Genomic DNA, 15,633 nt, shown 5'->3' with positions numbered 1-15,633 from the left:
GCTTTGTTGCATCTGCCTTTCTTACACTGTCCCTTCCAGGTCTGGCTGAACCAGCCTCAGATTCATCTTTCTAGGCATCAATATTTCTGCAGGGATACATCACAGGGGAGTACTGCACTTGGAGGCTGCAACTTGCCACCTTGGCAGACTGTGCACTTGCTGACATGCCATGTTTGAGAGGGTTGGCTGATGGCCTTTTGTCCTTTGTGGAAAAAACACTTGTAAAGTTATTTTTGATGATCATGTCAACTATATAGTAAGACAGGGGCTTATCAAGCTCATGGGGTGCTGTGACTAAGGTATGCCATACATTGCTCTTCCTTTGGAGAAATAAAAGGTTGTCAAAGACTTTGGTGAAGACAGTAGGCAAGAACCACAGTGGCTTTCTGTACAACACACAAACCATCATGTGCAGTGGAACTGGTCTTGTAATCAAAGTCACGCACAACAACCTTGCACAAAGATTGAGAGTGAAGATTTCAGGGGGAGTGATTGACAGCAGATCACATTGAGATGGAGGAGGTGGGGATTGGCAGGAAATAATTGGTGGGGGGAAGATATGTGGGGCCATTGAAAGTGAGATAAGTGGGATCTAGGCAAATTTCTATTGGATAGTAGATCATCAGTACAAACAAGTGCTGCTTTAGTTGATCAAAATAGAAAAACTTGGAATGAAACAGATGAAAAATATAAGAAATATAAGAAGTGGTGTACAATTACAATTTTGATGTCAACTGAACAATTGACTCGAAAGGAAACCTGAACAACCGCTGAATATTTCAAAGAACATAATGGTTTAAAGAGTGTTTCCCATGAGCAATGTTGCAGCCTTCCTGCAACAGAGTACCATCTGGTATATGAGTATAGTTTTGAGTAAAGTACAGAAAATCATCTTTTAAGTAGAATTGAATCCACTTATCAGGTCAGGACACAACCTCAAATAGTGGTATTCAGTGGTGTCCCACTCCAACTATTACAACTGAAGCTTCCAAGAGGTCCTTGGCATGTATACATGCTGTTTCAGTCTTCACATGAAGCTGATGAAACTTAGATGCAGTTCAGAACTGTGTTGTTTAAAACCAGGCTGTGTAATGTCAGGGTGGGCTTTCTGAGGGTTGAGCTTCAGGGTACATAATTGTAAGCAGCAGTCGTTCTGCAGCGACACTATCTGGGGAAATCTGGTTTTAGTGAGGAAATGCCTGGGTACTTTTACTCATTGTTGTTGGTTCTTCGATGCCAAAAGTGACAGCCTCTACTTACGTTCTCCAGTGAGTTTGTTGGTGATTGAGAGGGTACTAATGCTGGCTGGAAAGGAATGCCTGCAGATTGAAAGAACATGATCAATGGGATCACCAAAAGGCCATTCAGCTCTTAAAGCCCGCACCACCATTCAATAAGTCTGTGGTTAACCTTGTACCACAGCTGCACAATTCCCAAACCTCTGCATTCTCTTAATAACCAGAAATTACATCAATGTCCTGTCTACATCAACGGTGCTGAGGTCAAGAGGGTTGAGAGCTTCAAGTTGCTAGGAGTGAATGTCACCAATAGCCTGTCCTGGTCCAACCACGTAGATGCCACGGCCAAAAAGCTCACCAGTTCCTCTACTTCCTCAGGAGGCTAAAGAAATTTGGCACGTTCCCTTTGACGCTCTCCAACTTTTATCGATGCACCATAGAAAGCATCCTACCTGGATGCATTACGGCTTGGTATGGCAACTGCTGTGTCTGGGACTGCAAGAAACTGCAGAGAGTTGTGGACACAGCCTAGTGCATCACGGAAACCAGCCTCCCCTCCATGGACTCTGTCTATACTTCCTGCTGCCTCGGTAAAGCAGCCGGCATAATCAAAGAGCCCACCCACCCCGGACATTCTCTCTTCTCCCCTCTCCCATCGGGCAGAAGATACAAAAGCCTGAAAGCACGTACCACCAGGCTCAAGGACAGCTTCTATCCAGCTGTTATAAGACTATTTAATTGTTCAGTTCCCTAGTATGATAAGACGGACTCTTGAGCTCACTATCTACCTTGTTATGACCTTACACCTTTTTGTCTACCTGCACTGCACTTTCTCTGTAGCTGTGACACTTTACTCTGCATTCTGTATTGTTTTACCTTGTACCACCTCAATGCACTGTGAAATTAATTTATCTGTATGAACGGTATGCAGGACAGGTTTTTACTGTACCTCAGTACAAGTGACTATAACAAACCAATTCCAATTCCAAATTAGTGAGATAAATAATTGAAAGGTATTCAGATTGACTATCCACAGACCTCAAGAATGAAAAATTCCAAAGATTGAAAACCTTTTAAGTGAAGAAATTTCTTCTGAGTCTTAAGTTTTGAACCTCTTGTTCTGAGATTGTGACCCCTGGTTTGAGATATCCCAGCCAGGGGAAAATTCTGATATCTCACCTCTCACTGGTCTTAATGACTCCACTGAGAAAACCTTGCATTCATTTAACTTTTGGAGAATGTGGACTTAGGATTGACTTTTGAGGAGAAATTGGACAGGCTATCATCCCAGAAATGAGTTTAGTGGCCTTAATTGCATTCCTTCTAGGGTGAGGACATCCTTCCTCAGTCAGGGAGACCAAAACCGTGCATCATTTTCCAGGTGTAGTCTTACTAAGGTCATATGTAATTGTCAGAAAAGTTTTTTTAAATTTCTAATCACTTTGAAATAAAGGCTAATGTACCACTTGAATTCTTAATTACCACTGTACCTGAACCTTGACTTTCTGAGATCCATGTACACTGAAATCTTCTGGAGTACCAGCATTTCAGTCTCTCACCGCTTAAATATATCTGCCTAGACATTGGATCACATATCACTACATCTTTGTGTACTATGAAATACAATGACAAATAAAACGTAAATGAAAATTGTAGCTTTAAAGAATGGCTCACAATGTCTTTTCTTCATGCTGAAATATGGAGAAATTTAACACTCGGTGGTGTCTGTCACCACTTCTGTAATTTCCGGTAGCACATGAGAAGCCCACACCAAGCAAGATAGGCTTTCCCAGTCAGTGAAATTGCTTCTGAGCAATTTAAAGTGGACCTCCATGCCGGATGTTGGGGCTCTGAAAGTATAACTCTTTCAAGTGATTTACTTGCCTGCTCTCCCTCAGTAATAACCTTCCCTCACCCTTCCACCCAACCCACCCCAAAGAGGTGACCCCTTTACAACTGACAGCCCAATTTCCTACAAATGATTGCACATCACTATGAGAAAACCCCCAGCTGCCAATTGAACCTTATACCTAGTGATGCCTGACAGAGGACTCACCGTCTTATATCTAGGCCTCTCTACCTGCAACATGTTAACCCAGCCCCATGCTGTGAACATTATTGATTTCCTTCATGTGCCCTGCAATTTCCCTGACTCTTGAATTTCCAAACATTTGTTATCTGCTGCACGGTGATTGTTTATCGGGACATTGCACATGGCAAACAAATTCTAAGCCATTCTACTTCTCTCCAGACAGAGTTAATGTCACATTTCAGCACACAGTAATCCATCTACCTTGTTCTTGTCTGCAGACTTTTCCCCAGGGAAAGGGAACCAAAAAACTAGAGGGCATAGGTTTAAGTTGAGAGGGGAAAGATTTAAAAGGAAACTGAGAGGAAACTTCTTCACACAGAGGGTGGTGTGTGTATGGGACGGGCTGCCAGAGAAAGTAGTTGAGGCAGGTACATTAACAACATTTAAAGGACATTTGGATAACTACATGGATAGGAAACGTTTAGAGTGATATGGGCCAAACATGGGTAAATGTGACTAGCTTCGATGGGCATCTTGGTTAGCATGGATGAGTTGGGCCGAAGGGCCTGTTTCCATGCTGTACTACTCTGACTCTATGACTTAATCTGTGTATATCCATTTGCAGGCTATCTCTCACCTGGGCTTGGATTCTCAGTGCACTTGGATACGTTACACTCAGTATCTTTGTTGGCATGGACTGTGAATAACTGAGCCCCAAGTACTGAAGTTAGCAGTACCCCATCACATGCTAACCCAGAAAGGAACTATTTTCGCTTCTCGTTCCTTTTGGATATATTAAGCAATCCTCAACACTTTGTTGATCCTAATTTTATACAATAATTTGAGTGTTATCCAAATGCATTACATCCGCAGATCCTCCCTGTACAATGGGTCTGGATTACACTGGGGTGGGGGTCTTAAGACCTTGGCTGACACTTGCACAGTTGTCACTTACATTGAGCCTTGTTATAGGTGCTGCCTTTGTGTACAATTTATTGAATGGTTTCTTGACCAAATTGTTCCGATGTGCAGATGTTTATATTCATTATTTCAGAGCTGCGTTTGAAAATTCTATAGTCTCTTCTGCTGATGAAAACATGTTTTTTTTCCCAGCTGCTAAAGCACTAAAATCCATCAATCTTTGTGAATTATGGAATCATATAAACATACGTGATAGAAAGGACCATCATTGTTCTTGCTAATTGAGAAAGAGATTTGAGATTAACCTCGCTTTCCAGTGCTTAGATGTAACATTGTCATTCCTCTCCTCCCCCAGAACCTACTCTGCCCACATTGCCATCCTCTACCCCTCCCCTTCCCAAATTCTACCATTCACCTACATACTTGGACTCATTTACACACTAGGGGCAATTTACAGTGCCAATTAACCTACCATCTGCTTGTGTTTGGGTTGTGGGAGGATACCAAAACACCTGGAGGAAACCCATGCAGTCACAGGGTAAACGGTTACACTCCACACAGTCAGTACCAGAGGTCAGGATTAAAGCCCACCTTTCAGACAGTGATCATCCTATAACCAGACCACTGTAGCTGTGGCTGTATGTATGTTTGGCAAAAACTTCAATTTTCTTCTCTTCTCTTGCCACTTGAATCAAAAGCAAATACTTTGTTCTAAATATTGGGTCAAAATTGAGTTTGTTTTTTGAAAGGCCTGATACTCTTGGTCTCATGGAGATTGCCGACACTGGCTTTAGTGTAGCAGTTAGCATTACGCTGTTACAGTGTCACCGACCTAGGTTCAATTCTGGCCACTGTCTGTAAGGAGTTTGTACATTCTCCCAGTGTCTGTGTGGGTTTTCTCCGGGTGCTCAAGTTTCCTCCCACATTCCAAAGATGTACCGGTTAGGAAGTTGTGGACATGCTATGTTGGCACCAGAAGTGTGGCGACACTTGCGGGCTGCCCCCAGAACACTCTACATAAAAGATGTATTTCACTGTGTGTTTCGATGTACATGTGACTATTAAAGATATCTTATCACATTTTGAATGACAAGACCTTTTGCTAACCTGAATGGGAATATGAGACATGTATTGTATCCTAATACTGACAAAAGCATGAAAATATCCACAATATTGCAGGTTATTTTTCCAATACCAAATTTGAAATAGTTGTGAGATTCTCACTGAAGTCATATTAACTTCTCCTACGATCAATTAATGAGTGTTATTTAGTTACAAAAATATAGAAAAGGCACAAAGAATGTCTTCCATAGTTCAAACTGATTAGCAAAATGGCTTTTTAAATTCTATGAGATAAAGGTACAACCTTCATACAGGAACAGAAGTGAGAAGACTCGACTTTAATGCTGTTTTGGCACCCAGTTAGGTCATGCCTGACATGTTCCTCAGTATTTTTTACCCTCCTTTGTTCTAGAGCTCTGAGACCTTGTCTAACTAAAAGCCCTCATCTTAGTCTTGGTATTTTATTTGCCTTTCAGTATTAACAACTTTTGCAGGAGGGCTTGCCGGACTTCCACTACCTTTGACATAAAGAAGTGTATTTTGTTAGAACATTGGACGTAGCCCTTTCAAATATTAATCCCCTAATCAGCATATGAATAGTTGTTTCTGACAGGGCCTCTAGTCTTCAGAGTCAAAACCCACAAAAAGTGGAATTTGTAGGAACTTTAAGTTTAAGTTGCACTCTTTTCTCTCCTTGTATTGATCTAATACTACTGTATTTTTAGGCAAAAAAGGGCTGGTAAGGTTGCAAAAGTCATTCCCCAGATTCAGAGTAATGATTCATGCCCAGTCATTAAGGTTCTCTTCTCTGCACTTGGGCAATCAGCACTTGAAGGACACTAGCCTGGGTCAGGGGAATCATTGCAGCAAGAGGAGGTCATCAGGGTTATTTTATTTGGTACCAAGTAAGATCACAACTCCCTGCTTACCTCAAAGTGGTGAAGTGAGTCTGCTGTGCCTGAAAGGCTCAGAGCTTTATGGAATAATCCATTTAGTAACTTAATGTTAGTTTAAGTCCATGGCGCATTCTTGCATTAGCTGCTTGAATACACTATTGTGTTGCAGTTTTAACATTACAGATGGTGTTTCTGGAGTGGAAGCAAGTCATCCTCGATCCTGAGGGACTGCCTGTGAAGAAGACAGATGTCTGCTTCAAAATGAAAAAAATGACCTGCTACTTTTTTAAAAATTGATTGCCAATCTCAATGCTGTCAATTCCAGAACCAACTATGACCCGACTGTTAGACTATTCGCAATGCAAATGTGAAAAGCTGAGGTCTAATTCCAGTACTGATGTAAATTACTGTCATGTTTGGACAGTTGAACACTCCATGGTGGGATGATGGAGTCTGGTTTACATATCTGAGTGGAATTTCCAGCAACAATTATTTGGCAACTGGGTTCTGATTTTTTTTTTGTACGTCTAACACATACATTGGCTCCAGTTTCATTCTAATCCCAAGTATTCACCTTCCTTCCAGTCTGATTTGATCAGGAATTATTTGGACATAACTTTGAGAAGTAGGATTTGCTAATTCAGTACTTTGTATAATAATCCCAGTGCAGACAAAGTGTGTTATCCACCAGTTGTCTTTTTGATCTTCTCCATTGCAATACTCACCTCACCTGCAACAACTTCCAGCTGGAGTGAAAATAATCCACAAGAAGATTGGGAAACTGTTCAACCTTCATGGCTTCAACTCCACATCCAAGATCAGGCAAACCTCACTCTTGGAGGGGAGCTATGGTATGCAAATGATATGTACCTATGTGCACACTCTCAGGCCAAGCTTGAAACCACCACCAATTCCTTCACTGAAGCATACAAGAGAGTGGACCTCGATCTGCCCGTCATCCTTCAACACCCCCTTTCCCCCTTAGTCCACCAATCACCTACTAGCCCCTGTCTTGCCCCCTCCCACCCATCTCTCCTCTCCACTTTCAGTCCTGATGCAGGGTTTCAACTTGAAACGTCGACAGTTCCTTTCCTCCCCCAGATACTACCTGACCTGCTGAGTTCCCCTAGCAGTTTGTTTGTTGCTCCAGATTCCAGCATCTGCTGTCTCTTGTGTCTCAACCTCACATGAAACATCCAGAAGACCGAGCTAATTCACCAACCTGTCCCTCCCCCACAGAACACCGCCTCCTGATAATTGAGATCCATGATGAGACCTTGGTCAACATGGTCACCTCTGTGGAGGGCAGACAGTGACAGTGTACCAGTATAGCCTGTGGCCACCCACAGAAAAGAAGATTCAAGGTTAAGACTTCAAACCTAGTAGGAACCTCCTGGTCTACTGATTTACAGTGATTCACACCCTCCTCTATGCATTGGAAACATGGTCAGCCTACAGTGGGAAGCTCAACACACTGGAGAGATACCATCAGTGGTGTCTCTGCAGAATGCCTCAGACCTACTGATAGCAGATGCAAACCCATATCAGAGTCCTCTCCTAGACTGATATCTTCAGCATCAGAGCTCTGATCAAGCTCAACCAGCTCTGGTGGATAGGCTATGTTATTCATGTGCCTGACACCAGATTCTCAAAGCAAATACTGTACACTGAGCTCCTTCACAAGAAGCAATTTCACCAAAGTGCCCTTAACATGTCCTTGATAATATGTAACACCGTCAGTGACACAAGATTGCTGAAACTGGAAAGAATCCTCTGGGAAAGCACCTAACATTTTGGGTCCATTCAAGAGGAGTATGTGAAGATCAAGTACAAGCGAATGAAGGAGCATGTAGTAATCCAGTTAACCCATTCAATTGTCCCAAGAAACCTTCCCCTTGTCCACAATGGCAGAGCCTGTGGATCCTGTATAGGATTCATCAGTCATCTGAGATACCACGGAGCTGGAGTGGGACCAAGCTGTCTTCCACGCCAAAGGACAGTCTAGGAAGAAGAAGCCTTTGTACAATTAATCACTGTGGTTAAATTCTAACCACTTTTAGCTATTTGAAAATAGCAAAGCTTTAAAAACAGGATAATTTTGTTTTGAATTCCTTTGTCAGTTTCTTCCACATTCGAGTCCACAGTTGAATAATGTAAGTGTACTACCTATGCCCAGAAGGGAAAGCTGAATTTTCCCGGCTGTGAATTAGTTCAATTTGCATTTGTCACTTTAATATGTCAACCATGTGTCAGCAGTAACACCATGGCCTCAGAAGGAAGCAAGTTCAATCTCACTCCAGAGGTTTGAACACATAATGCTAACTGTTGGAGATGCTGTCTTTCAGATGAGGTTTTAAACTGAGACGAAACCCCTTTCTTCACAGATGGCATATTTGATAAAGATCAGGGTAGATCTCCTTGGTACCCTGCTTAACCCTCAATCAATGCCATTTAAAGCATCATTGCTATATTGCGGTTTGTTAGGCCTTGCTGAGTCCAATTTGGCTGGCACCTTTCTACATTTACAGCAATGATTGTACTTCACAATACCTCATTGATTATAAAGTGATCTACAACATCCTTTGCTCAGGAAAGGCAAACCTTTTAATAGCTATTCAGTAATTGGTCATGAAGTTCTCTCAGAAAGTATGTGGCTAGCCTTCCAAATAATAGGACCCATGGGTAAACCTATTAATGCTAAACTCCCATTTGCTTCTCCAATCACGATTAGCAAATGAGTCAAGTCCCACTTGACAGCCTTGCCATCTCAACTCAAGCAATGTGGAAGTTGAAATAAATGTCCCTAAACATCATATTCATAGCAAATTCATTTAGCTAATACAGGTTGATATGTGCATGGGAATATGTACTACAAAAACACTGTCACAAACTTGAATTCTTTGCTCTACAATCTCTGGGAATCAGCCTGGTTTGACACACTAAGCACTCCTGATAACAGTCTGCTTTTAGAAGCAAGTCTTGCTTCTTTCTTTGCAACAAGATAATATTTAGTTGAAGTTTGCCTGTGGAAGTTAAGCGTGTCCCAGTAAATGGGAAGGGTTCAAAGTGCAAAAGGAAAGGGACTTCTCGCTCATGAATTTATTCATTTTTCATCATAGCTAGAAAAGCAGAAGTCCCGTCAGGGGACGTGACAAAATCAGCTGTCTTTTCTTTTCTTATCCTTTGTAATCTAATGTGCCAGAAGCTGAATCTTCATTTGTTCCCTTAAGTTTTGCCGTCTCTTCTTCTGCTCATGCATGAGTTAGCTTGTTATCGGCTGACAAGTTTGAGTTGTCGGTGCAATCTTTGGAGGCTGGGGTTTGGGAAGAATAGAAGGGAAGGGACCTTGTAATTGGCCTTGAATAAAAACTGGTGAGTGCATTGCAAGCTTCACTTTTCTTGTGTGAAAATGTACAAATTGAGAAAAGTCATAAACCAGCAAACCAGGTGTTCCAAACTAAGCTTTGGTTAATTTTAGCCCCAATGGTCAACTTTTCTTGTTTACAGTTAGTGCGTTATTATAGTGGCCAAAGTAAGGAATAATTTCTAATGGTGGCTTTGAGAATGTTAATTTAAGTTTATGTTAACTTTTGTTTGTCATGTAAAATATAATGAGCAGGCACGGTAGTGTAGCAGTTAGCATAACGCTGTTACAGCGCCAGCGACCTGGCTAAATATTTTGGTTAATGCAGGCTCCCCTGCCACTTACCATGCTCCCAGTAATAGGGTGCCACATGAGCTGTGGCTTGCCTGGATACCAAGGAAGAAAGGGCATTGGAGAAAATTGGTTCAGCCCAGACCAAACCTGCTCTTACAGAGATACCATTACCTAGATGTAGGATTGTGTGGTGAGTTCTTGCCCAGTCAGCTTGTACCGAAAGACTTTTGGCAGACTGTTGCACACATACAGAATGGACAACGGGGTCTTTAGGAAAGGAATCTTTAATTGGATGCAAGGGTTCGACATAGACAGCAGCAGCATGATCTATACAGAAGGACAAGGCAATAGAGGGATGACAATCCTGGGCAGTGGGGGCACACAGGTCAAAGCCTCCTTGTTCATGGATTTTGTTACTGTTTTCTGTTTACACCCATGGTCAGTCTTCAGACTGATCAGCCTCTGCGACCAGTTTGAACTGGCCTCAGGGTCAGAGTCAATCACAGCAAGAGTGAGGCCTTGTTATTTGGGAACTGGTCGACCAATCTTCTGTTCCCTTTGGGTCCGATTACCTGAAGGTGCAGAAAATCTGGTTTGGAGGAGCCGGGCATGCACCAAGAATTGTCCGGAGTGAATAGCAAGGTGAAACGGAAGCTGAGAATATAGGAAGGCACTCCCTCTCAACGGTGGGAAAGAACCTGGTCATCAGATGCAAGGCAGCTCAGGTCTGACAATGAAGCGTCTTTGCTGATTTTCTTCTGAGCCGCAGATCGATGCTCCACTCCACAGCAGGATACACTCCTGCAGAACATCTGAGTAGGGTTTTGTCAAATCTGGAAGGAAAGCAGGAAGAAATGCAATTGAAACAAAGCAGATATCATGACACAAACTATAAAAGAAGAGGTTCAGATTGCATAATAAGGTTTATGTATTGACATCATCTGATGGGTCAGATGAAAGGTGGGATATTGGAAATATATGGTTCCAAGAACTATCTCCTAAGGATTCAGAAAGGATCACATTGACCATTTGATCTCAGCCAAAGAATAGTGAGGAAGACTGTGAGTTTGCAAATGTTAATATAGTCTTGCTCTATTTTTAGTGAAATGGTAAAAGAAGTATAGGACATGTAATTAATTATTATAGCAAGGTGTATTTGATCATGTGTGTATCAGATGAGGAGTTTGAAAAGAACCTCATACAAATCAGGCACAACTTCGAGAGGCAAAAGCAGACAATGCCAGAAACAGTCAGGTCAGGCAGAGACTGAAACAGAGTCAACACTTCAGATCCTGGGCTCTTTGTCCCATCCTCAAGAGCTCTCTCCATTTCCCTCATGCTCTCTACATCATACGACAATATGCATTGGAACCCACATTATAATATCACAAATGGATTCTCCTTAGGTGGTCCCTCGGGGTGGAGGTTGACTTGTTATTACTGTCTCTCTGGGTTTGAAGTGTTTTGGGGACTGCAGTTTCTACCACAAGTTGGGTAGTACGAGCCTGATGGGCCGAGTGGGTGAGGTGGCCTACTCCTCCCTTATTTACATTGTGCTCCCATGTGCTCCCGATCATGTCCTCGAGCTTCTCAATACCATCCTGAATTCTCCTCTCCACCCTGACAGGCCATAGGCCAGAGATTCCCAATAGTCAGTGGGCATGTTGCAGCTTTTGAAGGAGGCTTTGAGAACATCCCTGAATATTTTTCTCTGTCCACCTGCTAACCTTGGAATAGAGTGCCTGTTTTGGGAGTCGGGTGTTGGGTATGCAAGTGGTATTGCGTTACGATTATGCTGATGTATCAGCAATTCCTTGGTCTTGTTTTGCCTTTCATCCTGTGTTATTATATTGACCAGGCAGTGGTCTTTTGGTTAATTAGCAAAGGAATACCTAGCTCTGTTGAAACATCAATATTAAAATTTCATCCAAGCAGGGAGCCTTACACTTAAGGCTTACATTCAAGTCTTTGAATGACATGAATTCCATTACCAAACCCTCACACTCGACTGGTCTCCCTACGTTACTTTTATTGAATTATTTACTACCCTGGCCTGCAGGCTTCTTTCCAGGGACAGTCAATTAAATAGAAACAGGCTATACAGCACTAAACAAGGAATGGCCATGCATTACCTCTCTTATTGACAACAGTTAACCTGGAGGTGATTGACAGGGGCTGCCATGAAAAAACAGATTGTATTTTGTGACTTCCCACTTCAATTACAAAATGGACAATAATATTTTAAAGCGGATTATAAATCATTGATCTGTTCTTGGGGATTTTTAAAATTTGTCTTAGAATGGGTTTCCTACTAGTCATAGAGTTACACAGCACGGAAACAGGCCCTTCGGCCCAACTCATCTGTGCTGACCAAGGTATCTTGCTAAGCTAGACCCATTTGCCTGCATTTGGCCCATATCCTTCTAAACATTTCCTATCCATGAACCTGTCTAAATGCCTGTTAACCATTGCAATTGTACCTGCCTCTACCACTTCCTCTGGCAGCTCATTCCGCATACCCACACCCTACATGTGAAAAACTTGCCCCTCAGTTTCCTTTTAAATCTTTCCCCTGTCACCTTAAATCAATGTCCTCTGGTTTTATACTTCCCTACCCTGGGAAAAAGACCGTGACCATCCACCTTATCTACAGCCCTCATGATTTTATAAACCTCTATAAAGTCACCTCTCAGCTCCCTACACTGGAGGAAAAACAGTCCCAGCCTATCCAGTCTCTCCTTATAACTCACGCCCTCTGGTCCCAGGAACATCTTTGTGAATCTTTTCTGCAGCCTCACGAGCTTAATTACATCCTTCCTATAGTGTGGCAAACAGAACTAAGAACAATATTCCAGGTGCAATCCCACTAATTGTATATTCCAGAAATAGGGATATTATTCAATGATCTGACACCTGGTTAAGGCCTCTAATTCATAAAGATACTAAACTTCACCTTCCCTTCACATTACTAACAGTACCTTCACACAGCAATATTTTCTTGAAGAACCATTATCTGGTGGTACATATTTCTCCAAATAACTAAACACTGTTAAGTCATTCAGTTATGTCATGGCAAAAGTATAGGACAGTCCTCTTTTTCCAGTTTTGAACCATATTATTTTCTGATAGCTTGGCTCTTCCTGATTTCCATTATCTACCTGGAACTATGATTTCATTCCCACTTCTCACTGTCTGTGCACTTTAAAAGGAATATTTCCTCGAAGAATAGCTTGTTGTTAGGGCTGAATGGCCTACTCTTGTTATTATATGCTGTGCTCTATTTATAGTTTAGCTAAGTTTGATACATTGTGCCTTTTACCAGCCTCCCCTCCACGGACTCTGTCTTTACCTCTCGCTGTCTTGGTGTAGCCGCCAGCATAATCAAAGACCCCACCCACCCGGGTCATTCTCTCTTCTCTCCTCTCCCATCAGGTGGAAGAGACAGGAGCCTGAGGTCACGTACCACCAGGCTCAAGGACAGCTTCTATCCCACTGTAATAAGACTATTGAACGGTTCCCTTACACGATGAGATGGGCTCTGACCTCACGATCTATCTTGTTGTGACCTTGTATCTTATTGTCTACCTGCACTTCCTCTGTAGCTGTGACACTTTACTCTGTACTGTTATTGTTTTTACCTGTACTGCACCAATGCACTCTGTACTAACTCAATGTAACTGCACTGTGTAATGAATTGATCTGTACAATCGGTATGCAGGACAAGTTTTTCACTGTACCTCGGTACAAGTGACAATAATAAACCAATACCAATACCAATCCCACCAGTTATAGAGATGTTCTCCTTCAGTCATACAAGAGGGCTACAAGTAGAGCCTCGATCCAAGCCAATCACTTTCCACTTTTTTAACTGAACAAATATGCTCAAGCTTAACGAAAGCTTTTGGATTTTCTACAGCTCTCAAACAATATAAGTACATACTTTGAAATCAACAAAGCACATTTAATAAAGGAAAGAGATTTTCTTAGGATAAGGTCATTTTCATTCCAAAACCTGAATGGAATTGCATGATCTAGCAAATCACACAAATCAAAAAAGGAAAGACTAACATCCCAAGGCTGTTTACTGTTTGCGTTGATCCACTGTTTAATGTGGGTTATGAGGCAGAAAATGTGAAAGCAGCAAAGTCCAGAAAGCACCAGATAAGCATTTTGTTTTATGTTGGTTGAGGAACTCCAGGGAGACTTCCTTACAGTTCATTACTTTCTCCCGAGAGGGCAGGCAGGGTGCTGGTTTGACATCTCATCCCAAATGATGGCATCTCTGAGAGAACAGTTCTCTCTCGCCATTGCATTCAATGCCTGGGTTATATGCTAAAGTGCCTGGAGTAGGACACTTTCAGACACATGCCATTGAACCATAGCCGAACTGGAAAGGTCATGGGTTGAGTTAGCTGGCTGAAGACCGAACACAAATACAATGGATTAAATGACAGCCTCTTATGGTACACAGTGCAGTTTAGCACAGTGCCTCATGGTCACCACCTGGCACCCTTTCAATAAGTGTGCTTTGACTGACAAGCCCTGCTGGAGATAATGGAACAGCATTGAATGGCAGGGGGAGATTATCCAAAGTTAAATCTGATTAATTTAAAACATTTGCCTAGCCTTATTTATCTTTTACATCCAAGCTGGACAAATCCATATTGTCTGTGTGAGGCTTTTGACTTAAAAATCTGATGTGTCTGATCTTTACTGTCAGTTATTTTGTATGAATTTGCTTTGTACATGTTCCAGTGCTAATTGGATTATCGACTGGCTTGATCTCAATTAAATCTGCTGAGGATTTTCTTCTTTTTCCAATTCAACCTTTTATGTTTCCTTTCTCTGCCTGCTAGAATAAAATCCCATGGGTGGTGACTGCTCTTCAATACATCACACAGTTGCCTATTCTATAAGATAAATCAATAGGATTTGCCAGGGTTTTCATGGTTAAGAAGTCTCATCTTTCCTTCCCTTGATAGTCACCTATGCATAGGTGTTAGCTCTTCCTATCATTGTGAAGCAGAATTCACCGAGCATTGGATTGTTCATCCACTTATAGGGAACGTGAGTTGGGTTTAAACTGGTGTGAGAAGCTCAAGAAGCTCAACTTCTTTTCTCCAGAGGCTGAGGTGACCTTCTGGAAGTCTTTAAGTTCAAGAAGAGAAATGACATGGTAGATGTTTCCACTTGTGAAAAGCCCAATGTATGAGGTGGCAGCCAATTAAATAAATCAAGTACAACTTCTTTATTTAGAATGTAATTAAATTGTCGAAAGCACAAAGGGGTTGAAGTGACCAGCCTAGACTGAGTCAAGGAAAAATCTAGATAGCTATAGGAAGGTTAAAGGTCAGAAGGATATGCTGATGGGTTAGATGAAAGAAAGTGACAGAAGGTTCATGTAGAGCATAAACCCTAACATTGACCACTGGGGCTGATTGTTGTATTTTCTGGTTGCTTCGGACCAAGTATTAGATCATAATGTTGTTTGGGGGTGAGGCCTTCATAGTTTGGAGGGGTGTTGAGTTTGAAACTTGCTACAGGGTTTCTACTTCTCCTTTTCAGTCTAATGCAAAATGGTGAATTTGACTTTGAGTAGTTAGCGACTAATTTGTTAGATAAACATTCAGGCTGATTATGCTTGTGGCTTTTTGTGACTCAGCTTCTATAAAATCACTCTGAGGCACTTTGGTCAACCTAAACCACTAACAATGTTTAAAATGTCATGGCTTAACCTTAAAACAAACCTGAACGTTTGGTAAGGGAGAGAAAAGAGGTTTTCATAAAATTCTTGCTTTGAACGTTGCAGGATTCTTTGTAATCCAA

The sequence above is a fragment of the Pristis pectinata genome, chromosome 18, assembly GCF_009764475.1.
Source record: "Pristis pectinata isolate sPriPec2 chromosome 18, sPriPec2.1.pri, whole genome shotgun sequence".
In the NCBI taxonomy this organism is placed as follows: Eukaryota; Metazoa; Chordata; class Chondrichthyes; order Rhinopristiformes; family Pristidae; genus Pristis; species Pristis pectinata.
This window is presented reverse-complemented; position numbering follows the sequence as displayed.